Source organism: Lepisma saccharinum, chromosome 14 (genome assembly GCF_977018435.1).
Source record: "Lepisma saccharinum chromosome 14, izLepSacc3.1, whole genome shotgun sequence".
Classification (NCBI taxonomy): Eukaryota; Metazoa; Arthropoda; class Insecta; order Zygentoma; family Lepismatidae; genus Lepisma; species Lepisma saccharinum.
In genome coordinates, this window is record NC_139242.1 from 10,021,611 (window position 1) to 10,034,386 (window position 12,776).

The following is a 12,776-nucleotide window of genomic DNA, read 5'->3' on the forward strand; positions in this document are numbered from 1 at the left end:
GTTCCGGATCTGGATCCGGATCCGACAGTTTCGTTAATCAATCCCATTATAATATTACCACACCTTAAAAGGTATTATGATCTACGATTGCAAAGAAATTTTTCATTTGTTAGTCCTACAAGATTTTTCTTCAAGTGTTGTTCCTAAAATAAGTTTCTACTCATCGGCTAACACACTCGTGCACAAAAATAATCTTACTTGTTTAACATAAAATGTCAGAGGTGATTTTGCAAATTCCATTGAAACGAATATGTATTCATTCGAATGTATTGGAAATGGAAACACATAAATGTGAGACATCCATTCCAGGATGAAACCTTTAACACATTTAACAAGATAGAAATGTTATACAAAAATAATACAATTGTTCTACAGTTACAGTTTTAAAAATTAAAATAAAACATTATAATATATGCAGTTATATAATTTAACAAGGGAGGTTTTCTACGTGTCCCCCTCCGATTTCCATGAAACTTGGCAGGTGTATAGAGGGTCCCAAAGGAAGAAATACGTGTTTTTATGTTTCGGCTAAAAAACTGTTCTAGGGGGCAACCCCCCCCCTTCAAATGATAAGATTAGGACAAATTCAATTGGGGATCTGACCCCTGTTTCCCCTCTGATTTCCATGAAACTTGGCAGGTGTATAGAGGGGCACAAACGAAGAACTACGTGTTTCTTTTTTTTTGTTTCGGCTAAAAAACTGTTCTAGGGGCAACTCCCCTCAAATATTAAGATGAGGACAAATTGAAGTGGGGGGTCTGACCCCTGTGTCCCCCTCCGATTTCCATGAAATTTGGCAGGTGTATAGAGGGGCCCAAAGGAAGAAATACGTGTTTCTTTGTTTCGGCTAAAAAACTGTTCTAGGGGGCAACCCCCCTCAAATGTTAAGATGAGGACAAATTGAAGTGGGGATCTGACCCCTGTGTCACCCTCTGATTTTCATTAAACTTGCCAGGTGTATAGAGGGGCCCAAAGGAAGACATACGTGTTTTTTTGCTTCGGCTAAAAAACAGTTTTAAGGAGGCAAAACTTGCCTCAAATGTCAAAATGAGGACAAATTGACGTGGGGATCTGACCCCTGTGCCCCCCCTATTTCCATGAAATTTGGCAGATGTATAGAGGGACCCTATGCCCCCTGTTTCTTCCTATGCCATATTTACGTGGTTTCGGGGTCAGATCCCCACTTCAATTTCTCCTCATCTTGACATTTGAGCGGGGGTGGGTTGCCCCCTAAAACAGGTTTTTAGCCGAAACAAAAAAACACATATTTCTTCCTTTGGGCCCCTCTATACACCTGCCAAGTTTCATGTAAATCGGAGGGGGGCACTTAGATAACCTCCCTTGTAAGTGTATTAATTACAAATCGCGCACGCGCACACACACACACACTATTATATATATATATATATATATATATATATATATATATATATATATATATATATATATATATATATGCATGTATGTATATTAGCAGGTAACAATATGTTATAAACACATTCTTACCTTCCAAAGAAGCGCTCATGTGGGATGGCCAAACGGATCCGGATCCGAAAAATTTTAGGATCCGGATCCGAAAGTTCCGGATCCGCGGCATTGTTAAGTTAAAAACGTTTGAAAAAAGTTTTTTCTAAGACACTAGTTATAAAGATTCGATGGTATGCATAGGTGTCGTGCTCTATCTTTACGCAATTGTTTTCTTGCCAAGAAAAGAATAAGAATTCTTCCGTAGATGTCGCGCTGTCGCCTTCCGTGTTAGGGATGCAGTGTCAGGCGTGGATCCACAGGGAGGGCGAATAAGTCGATCGCCATCCCAACTACCATGTTTTTGATATAGTATTGTTATTACTAATATGTTAGAATACTCAAATGTTGTCTTGTATCACCAAGTTTCAAAGGCTCGAGAATATTTCTTAAAGTTTATTTAAGCCAAGTTTATGCTGATGATAGACTAATCGGAACTGGAACTACATTTTAAATTTGGATACTAACCACTGTGCAATATACCTCAAAACGGGATATAATGCCAGACTCCTTGAGATAATAGGATTTTTCTTTGCTTATTCACTTTGCTTCTCATATATGATCGTTCAGTTTACCATGGCTATTGAAGGAATTATGATAACAATATACGATAATAACCATCTATTCGAACCCTGAACCCCTCTAATCTCTAATACATGAAAGTCAGTGCTATACGTATATTGTTTACAATTGTGCAAGTATAGCTTAGGAACTTTTTCTCGTGAGCTGAAATTCGGCCCTCTCAATTGTAACATCTGGATCCGCCAGTGCGCAGCGTTCGATTCTCTGTGGAAGATCCAACATTATGGTGCTTACCCAGAATCAGGAGCACTATTCGGGAGCTACTTGAAAGCGAACTCCAGCCTAGTAAGGTACAAAAGAGGGGTGATGGGACTCAATGCTCTGACAACACTTTATTCAACGGAAAGTAGCTTGTTTGGCCTTGACCTTCAAGCTTAGTTCGCCTCCCTGATGGCGTAGTGGTAACGTCGTCACATTGTAATCAAAGTTCGATACCCGATAAAGGAACATAGTGGTTCGGAGCTCACTTTAAACTCTAGGTTCAGTCCTGATTACCCTATCTATGCATAAAGTGGACTTCAAGCAACAAATCAATCAATCAAGCTTTCTTCAGGGAACAGGCATACTTGTAATTATATAACATTAAGACAGGGAGTTTTTTTTTGTGCGTCTATAAATTTCAGTAAACCTAATTCACATTACGCATGCTTTGAAATGGCTTCTTTGGTGAAAATTGAAAAAAAAATAATCTGAAAATTTACCGTCATGCTTTGGTTGTCTCCACTCCCGCGTAATGCCAAAGTACAAGCGGTCGGCCTCTCAGGAAATAACTGAACACTAAACGTCTGCACAGATGAGGAAGCACCGGGTCTAACACAGGACGCCAAGAAGTCGGAAGACCATAGAATTTGACAGACTTGAGCGATACAACCTTCGTCTTTTATATTTGGCCCTTCGCAGGTAACTAACCACAGCACAAAATAGCCCTTTAGATAGCATCTAAATTGACCATATAGCACCCTTTATTGCTTGGTGGAGTCCGGGAACAGCAGAGTAAGCAGAAAATCGATACCTATCCTCGTGACTGAGGAAGATTTCTCTTCACGGCGTAAGTTTAAAACCTCTGTACCAGATTCTTTTGTTCCAGCAAAAATTGCCCACGAAAATCTGCTTACTTGCGGAAAATCATTGCTGCAAAATTAGTGGTTTCTTTTTTCTCGTTGGGTGCTTGAAACTTTGTCTTACCGACATCGATTGGTTCTTAAGTTCTGCTCTGAGTAATATGTTTTCATGCATCGTAATTAACCACAATAGGGTACACGATTACAGGCAAATCTATTGCTAGTTAAATGCCACTACATTAAATGTAAGTGCGCGGGTACGTAATCTACGGTTTAATAAGGAAACAAAAGCCTAAGTTTAATTACAGCAGAGGAAATCTCACACCTGACTGGCTTTCCAAGAGGAGATCAGCGGAACGTTTACGAGGTAATTGCATTCTCCTACTGTAATTAATTTCCATATCACAAATATAATAAATCGTAAACTCTTGCTAGTTGAGTATAAAATGCCAGCCAAAAAATGAAACTACGATCTGGAATAAATAACTGTTTTACAGGTATACAATTGTTCTTTGATTGATGAATTAGTAGTACAAATAATGAAATGTTAAATTGCAGAAGTTTATGCAAGGTTTTGATGAGTATGGACTTGAACTCTGTGATGGTAAGTGAAGAGCAAATTAGTTAACTTTCAGCAAGGAGTTTTTGCAACATCATATTGAAATTAAATTGCCCATGTAATTGCTGGTCGGATTTTTTTCCCGAATATCTTATGATGAAGACTTTCAGAATTCGCATAAGGAATGAATCATGTAGAAGCACAGGGAGAAAGGTCTCTGGTTCAGGAGTTGCTCCCCTAACCGATGTCCAAGTAAATGATAAATCTTTTAGACCAAATAGGCACATTTTGTGAGCTTTTTAAGGTGCTTATTATTAATGTTATGATCCCCGAGGAAATACAATACTCAAATAAAGATAAACCGAACTTGTCAGTTTCGTCAATAATTTGGAATGAATTATAAACAGATTTGCTACTGTTGAGTGTGCCGTTACATAGCAAACATACCTATGAGCAGTTATAATCATTACTCACTAATCAAACCAAGAGTAACCAACCTCCGTGTTGGAGTTGTTAGGACAGAGTGCTACGATGTCAGGCATCCCTACTTCGAATCCTGGTCTGAGCATGGGTGCAGTATGTGCTTCATTAATTTCATGATATCATCACTCATCCTGATCTTCGCGATTAGCCAAAAGTGTCAGAAACTTCGAAGTAAAATAAACCATATCAATCAAACTAACAAAATCGTTCGTTACCTTTAATATTTTTATGAGCAAAAATGTAAAATTGTCAACACAAAATAGAGTTTTATGTAATTGTCATGTAAGCGTTATTTACATGAAATTTCGCAGAAAATATATATTTTTACACGTCAAATGCAAACAATTTCATCCATGCAAATAAATACCGGGAATAGATAAAATAAATCTGTATCTCAGATACGATGTATTTCGATGAAAATTAAAAACACTAAAATTAGAGATAAAAATATTTTACATAAGAAATTCCTAATTCTATGAAAGATATGGTTTGCAGGGAAATTGAATCACTTTGAAATACATCACACTTGTCAGGCAATTTGCTCCGTTTAGGTTTGGCAAATCACAAGGGAAACTGTGGAAAGATTCCCGTATACACACAATTAAAGACAAAGTTCTTATATTGCTTCAAGAAATAGACCATAATAGATATACATGTCATAATTATGGACTTAACATAATGGGATTTAATATTTCTACCAAATGTAATGCTGACAAGAAACACAGATACGTTTGAGTAGTCACGAAACCAACGTTACAAGAATATGTGTATGTATATGTACGTATTTCTTTTCCGAATAATGAATATAATTATAATATTGAAAATGAAGAAAACTAAACACATTGATTCATTTATTACTTGTAAGGCCACTCATGTTGCAACAATAAAGCTTCACTTAAGTTAAACTACATACATAGATTTGGTGTAGAAACGCTGTAAGGAAGGATATGACATAAATATATATATTTTGTATTATTGCTAAATAAAATTTATCTGAAAGTTATTTTGTAACCAACAATATAATAGTTGTGAAATAATAAAAACAACAACAATGATGGTTACCTTCTCGTTTTATGGGAAGAACGCTCGTTGTCTAGATGGGAAACTGAAAAAGATATCTGCATACGATCGAAAGCACAGATTAATCTGGTGTCAAGGGCCTCCACGATGGTAGTAGTAGTGGTAACATTGTCGCCTTGTAATCAATGGGTCCCGGGTTCGAGACCTGGTGGAGACACATTGCATAGTGGTTCGGATCGAACTTTAAATTGTAGGTCCAGTCGCGATTAGCCTATCTGTGCATAAATTGTACTTAAAACATCAATTCAACATAATCTCGTGACAAAACATTAGAACGAATGTTTGTTCTGAAAGCGAGTGGGTCAATTCTTGGAAGGGGAGATCGCCTTGTAGTTTCCATTGTAATAATTGCAATTTCTAATGCACGTGATTGAGATAAGTACCTTCAGTATATGGAATAATTGCAAAAGTAATTGGAGAATGCCAAAAAGTGATAGGATATAGTGACTTGAACTGGGATGGTCGAGGGAGAAGTAACTCGTTAGTAAATGATAAGGCGAGGGCAAAGTTGAGGGTGAGGGTAGTTGACCCAGGAAGAGAACTAAGGCGGTGAAGAACAAGAGGCGTACAATAAGTTCGTACCCTAACCCACTTCCGTTTGTGTCTGATGAACCAAATTCTGTAGTATTAATCAGGTATTCTTTTGTTGTATGCATTGCAAGTTTCAAGCATGTATCTAATATACTTTTTGTGTTAGACGTGTAAACATAGCACAAGGTGAGGCTACATTGGAAAGTGGAGCCTTCAGAGTTGCGAGGTTGACTCCTCAAAAAGTCCACAATTATATGGTACAGACATTGGGGGATAACGCACCTTCATACGTATCCCACGGTATAGAAGTGGCACAGGGAATTCAGCCACGGTCGTGAGTCATGTGAAGACGAATAACGTACCGGAAGACCATCAACAGCCATTACCCAGGTAACTATGGAACGTGTGCAACAATCAACACTGATAGGAGATTCACAACTAGGACATTTGCTGGCATTGTCGGCATATCAAACGCTAGCTAGCATTTTAAGTGACCACTTGGGATGAAAAAGAGTAAGTTGTCGTCGGATGCCTCGAATAGAATAGAATGGCCTTTATTTAAGCAGGCGTGTTTCGGCCTCGTGGGCTGTTCTTATGAACAATCCTTGTCAGAGATACAATAAATGAATAGAAACAAAGATAAAAAAATAATGATCATGATAATGCAATAAAAATAATGTAAAGATTGTACAATGATAAAATAATACATTGACTTGATTAGTATGCATACTGTGAAGTAAAGATAAGTAATAAGTCATTAGTAATGCATTGGAGGGGGCGGGTGATAGGTATGCGTTACATAGTGTGTAAGTGCAGGTGCAATTATTAAGATATGTAGGTTAATGTAGTTGTCGGGACAATAGTAAGTTCTTACTTTTTTGTCTTAATTCATTGATGGCAAATTATGTTTGTCAATAGTGCAGGCAGTTTCCTCCATTCCCTAATTCCTGTAACAATGAAGGACTTGTTACAAGTGGCGAATTTAGTGTTTGGGGACTTTTAGATTATGTTTCTTGCTGATATCACGTTCGACGACCGATATTCTACGAGAGCAGAATCTTATCGGATAAATATTATGGGGAGCCGTTCTTAAGAATTTTCTGCATCAAGGTGAGTGTTAAGTATGTTATTCTGCTGTTAATGTTTAGCCAAGAAAATTCAAATGTTCTTTTCTTTTTAGGTCAAATATGAACGTACACAACAGTTTTGAATTTTTTGAAGTTTATAGTTTAGGCCCTGGGATATATTACTGTACACTGGAGCGCAATAATCAAATGTGGATACGGCTTCCCCGATGTCGTAGTGGTAACGACGTCGCCTTGTACCGCCTTGTACCACCTTGTACCACAATAAATTCGACTTGTGCCTGCCAATTTAAGTGTTTATCAAACACCCAAATTTTTGCTTGAATCCACTTAGCTTTGCGGTAAATTGCAGAGAGTTGGAGGAGAAAACACGTTATTATGAAGTATTTAAGGTACCTATGATCATGAAGCAAGACTTTGTTGGATATAATTGGAGTGAGTTTCTACGTGACCAATTTGTTGTAGTGTCAAGATCGAATTTGAGTTTCGTCATGGTATTATCATACTTTTCTGTATTACACTTACCAAAGATTTGACAATCGTCAGCATACTGATGGTAGTTGCAATATTGAACAGCACGATCGAAATCAGCTACGTAAATGATATGTAATAGTGGACCTAATATACTTCCAATAAGCGTACTCCCCAGGGGTACATTAACGACTTGAAGGGAGTACGCGATCGGCTGGAAAGAAAAATATCGAGAATACCCTAACGGCAACATTTTTGCTGCAGGGGTGTAGAGCAGACTTAATTGTTTCAGACTTCATAGCTTTAACACTCAACAGGAAAAGAGGCTGATTTTGTCACTGACACTCTTATCTTTGTTTCATATGTTCTGATATAAATTACTGGTTCGAAATGTAAATAGACTAAATTTCGAGCCGAATTTCCGCTTGAAAGTTTCAAGTGGACAACCAGACATCAAGAAACCGTGTCAGGTTATACAGGGACATCCTTCTCACTTAGAGCTCAGAAGATTTATAATAAAGGCTCCAATATTGTGCTTGACAGTTTGTTTACAAACTTATTGTTGTTCTTTACTTTTTTTCAACAACTCTGGAAAGGATATATGAAAAAGATTGCAAACATAGGAACACCCAATAAGATATCAAACTTAGGATTCTAATGTTTATTTGTTTACCATCTTTTCATATGCAACACGAGTGCCATTTTGCTCTATTGCAAATACATGCCTCCTACATATCAAAAACACTCCACCAACCAGGCAGCCAAAAACAATTCCCTAAAACCCACTATTCGGAGAAAACCTACCATAGACTTTAGTTATGACTAAAGGGTACAATGCGAAAAAAGTTTGAGAACCGCATTGAGAGTATGTAACTTCCGGTTCCCGATATTTCACACATTGTTTTCTGTTGCCGACATATGAGCTAATCCAATTTAGCGCGTTTCCGGCAACGCCATAGTGATACAGTTTGGCCAATAGTCCAACAAAACTAAAATGTAACTTTATTTTCATCTATCCCTTTACTTATATTGCAAGTACTATGCATTTTTCTAAAACCAGATTGAACGTGTGGTAGGAAACTTTGAATGTGTGGAAGTATTTGTTCATAAACTACTTTTTCAAGTATTTTGGATATTGTGGATAGACTGCTAATAGGTCGTAGATCTTTAATTTCTTTGGGATTGTGCTTTTTTAGGTATAAGTGTTACTTAATATTTTTTTCATTTCTTGAGGGAACCAACCTTTGGAAACGAAAAGATTAATAATGTGCGTATGAGCTTGTAGGCAAAATGCAACGCAATATTGTAGAACAGTTAGGTTTATGCCATCATAACCGCACGCATTTGATTTCATTTTGTTTATTATTATTATTTATTATTTATTACTTGTTCGCTACTTACTGGGATAAAAAAGAACGTGTCATTGTTGGGTTGCTGGAGATAAGTGTTAGTTTCATCACTCACCACTGCATTGCTATCTGAGGCTACAATCAGGTTAACGAAGATCTCGTTTACTGCATCCGGCCGAAATGTACCTAAGGAGAGAGCATTACTCTTTTTATTTGTTAAAAGTCCCTGGCTTCTGAAGTTAGACCATAAGTTTTATAGCATTTTTTATATTCATATTTACCTTTTCGTTATAGTGTTTAAATTTTGCGTTTCTGACGGCTTTTTTGGCTCTGTTTCTATTTTTGTGCGCTAGGAGAGCGTCTGGGTCTCCTGTATATACATATCTCAGATGAAAGTAGTCGCGCAAATTCCAGAATTCCTTACGCGACTTGAAATCCAGGGGGTCCCGCGAACTTTGGTTACGCGAATTTTTTTGCTGGGGACGTGCTTATCGATTAACCTGACAAAGTTAACATTCAAGGCCTCCACCGCTGCATTTACGTCGTCGTTTCTTTCGATTTTACACCATTCCACATTTTCCTCGTCTTTCCGAAACTTTCCAAGTCGAATGTTGACAGATGCTCAAAACACGACAGGTGTTACCACAGCGGCTATCCAATCCTGTGTCTTCAAAAGCTTGCAACATCCACCTTATTCCTCAGATGTGGCCCCTAGGGACTGCTACCTGTATCCAAAACTAAAGGAAGAGATGCGTGGTACATTGGAAACACAATGATTCTGATGTCATGGAGACTGTGGAGAGGTGGTTACAGGAGCAAGACAGGACATCTTATTCTACTGGAATTGCAACGTTAGAGAAACGATGGCGTGAGTGTCTGGCACTCATATGGGACTATGTCGAAAAGTGATGGAAAAAAATTCCCGATACCACTACCGGAATTGTGTCAGGCTCGTACTTACCTTGTGAATTGCTGTTGCTGTGCGAGTTCATTTCGCAGTGAATTATTAGAATGATTAAATGAAGAAGGCTTAGGTGGCAGGCCATGTGACACGAATCGGAGAGGAAAGAGAAGTTTACAAGATTCTTGTTGGAAAGCCTGATGGTCAGAAACCAGTAGGAAGGCCAAGGCGAAGATGAAAAGAAAACGTTGAGATGGACATAAAGGAAATCGGTAATGATGGAAAATATTGGATTGATCTTGCCCAGGAAAGGGACAGATGGAAGGCTTGTGTTGCTGCAGCCATAAACCTTCGGGTTTAAGAAGGCTAGAGAGTTAGTTAGTTAGATTGATTTCATTCATGTAACGATTAACTGATAAGAAAACTCTGTTGAACGTTTAAAACCGCCGTTACTTAGAAAATATACATTCATCATTGTACATACATAAATTTTCATTGTATTTGCCTACACTTTGAATTTTGATTCATTGATTGAGTTGGTGTTTTAAGTCCACTTTATGCGCAGTAAGGATAATCGTGACTGGACCTACTATTTAAAGTGGGATCGAACCACTATGTGCCTCGACCGGGTATTGAACCAGGGACTCCTTGATTAGAAGGCGACGACGCTACCACTACGCCATGGGGGAGGCCTGCACTTTGGAGTTTGCTCAATTATGCAATTATGGAAGGGTCGGTCGCCCTTCTGACCTACCCTTAGAAGTTGTGCTGTACAGAAATATTTGTTACCTTCACTCACACTATGGAATTTGTCTTTCCATTTTATATTAATTTGGATAGGAATTCGGTACGTGGAGTGTTCACCAATGGTATAGAGAGAAGTTTGTAATCGTCGTTTTCCGCGAGCAGAAATAATTGTTTCAAGTGGAGCCCTTCGTTCAAAGTCTGTTTCCAATGTAGTCGATACGTAAGCCACGAAACTGCTCGAACTAAGTTTGCAGCAGCGAGCAAACTCTGGCTATGTCATTGGAGGGATCTAAATGACGCCATTAAGGAAGAGAGCTCCGACCGTGATAAAGGCTCACTTCGTAGCAAATGGATCGCCACAACACAATAATGCGGAGGAGAGGAAAATCACGTGGATCGATGCGACATTTGCGGCAGGGGCGGAGGTTAATCTCCCTCCAGATTTGTCTCAATGAGGAAGCCGGGAGCGAGCCTTCTCCAACTTGAAGGCATCGCTAATTGCTTATGATGGAACTTCACCGCAGATAAATTTACAAGGCCCAGTTGAAGTTTTCGTTCGTCGGCTCCCACTCCACCATATATGAATTTACCTTGAGTTTTTGGACTTTCAACCACTGTATTATATATTTTGGTACCTACGTTTCGGAGGCCGATACTGCCTCCGTCCTCATGGTAGTGTGTGTGTCTGATTAATCATTGTTCAGTCCCTGGACACACGATGTGTTTGGGGACGACGTCTAATAGGGGTGCAAAATCAGCTACCTTGGAGGATTATTTCCAGTGGCCAAGGCTCCACCTCGTCTGCACATGCCTCCCTCCGAAACGTAGGTACTTAAAATATTTAATATAGTGGTTAAAAGTTTAAAACTCAAGATGAATGAATCGCCACTGATCAGCTCTAAAGAAGATTTGAATTAAAGTTTGTAATTACAATGTATATTTAGCCATAGTAATTGCAGTACAGTATTTATTATTGGAGTATGAATGTATACATAAATAGTATGGTCACGAGATTCACGTTACGGGGAAAGTTATCGGCAGTATTTTACTATAGCTCTTGTCTGGACATATGGCTTCATGCTGACAAATGAATTGGGGAGCGGGGAAGCAACCAATCCAGCGCGATGAGAGACACAGCGGCTTGTAGAACGAGGTGCGCGCAGCTCATTCTCCTGCAACGTCGTAACTCCCTGTGCCACCCGTTGTCTGGTTGATCTGCGGCGTATTTCCCGCTCCCTACTTAACTTGCCAGCATGTAGGCCGCCCGCCGTAAAACCAGACTGGAGCTGTAGGCTTGTCTCATAAGGTGAACGACACATAGGTGGCAGCATTACGAACGAAAACTGTCCACCGCTATTTTGCCCCATTCTTTAGATGAGTTTGTAACGATTTTCAGTTCTGGGTGCTCAGTACTCCTTGATTGGCTCTTCAAAACAGAAGATACTGCCTGGAATTTTAAAGAAAATTGAAGAAAATAGGAAAACGACTATACCCTGTACCAGCTAACTGTAGAGCAGGCGAACGACAACAAGTCTCTGCGCAAGTAGTGACGCGAGACGGCTCCACCAATGAACAGTGAGAAGTACGTGATTGCGCAATGGCAACTGGTGGTAGAGCCCAGTCAATGAAGGTCAAAAAACATTGAATGTCTGGAATAATTCCGAAAAGCTTAATTTTGATCAAGTGGCCGCGGTGGCTCAGTCGGTCAGTTCCGTGGAAGCCTTCAGAGAGAGCGGACGCGGAAACTAGTTGCTCCGTGAAGGTCAGTGAAAAGTTGCCTTCAGGAAACAACGAGCGGGAGTGCCGTGTGCGTGTTTGCTTGTGGTGTTTGGTGCAGTTGGCTGGCGAGTAAGTAGAATTGGAAAAGTACTTTAGAATAGTAAAAAGATGAATATTATTAGAGTGTTTAACTTACCACTAGAACTAGATGATGACTGTGTGAAAGAAAAAATGACGGAATTTGGGAAGGTGGAATGTATAGACAAAGAAACGTGGTCTGAAAACTTTAAATATCAAGTTTACAACGGGGTGAGAATAGTGAAAATGGAACTAAAAAAACCGATTCCGTCGTTCATTACAGTAAAATCTCATCAATGCCATGTGATATACGACGGACAGCCGAGAACGTGCAGGGTGTGTGGAAAAGAAGGACACGATAGCTGGCAATGTGATAGTCGACAGATACCAACGCTTCGTGTGAATAAAAACCGAGAGAGAAATTATAGTGATATAGTAGTGGAAAGGGGGAGTTCCTCGAACGTGAAAAATCAGTTCCAACCAGATAATAATCAAAACAGGTCGGAAGGTCTACAAAATGTGATAAAAGTACAAATGAAAGATAAGGGGATAAAGAATGTGCCAAGTGACACCCGCCCGGTGGAAATGTTCCCACCGGTAAATACG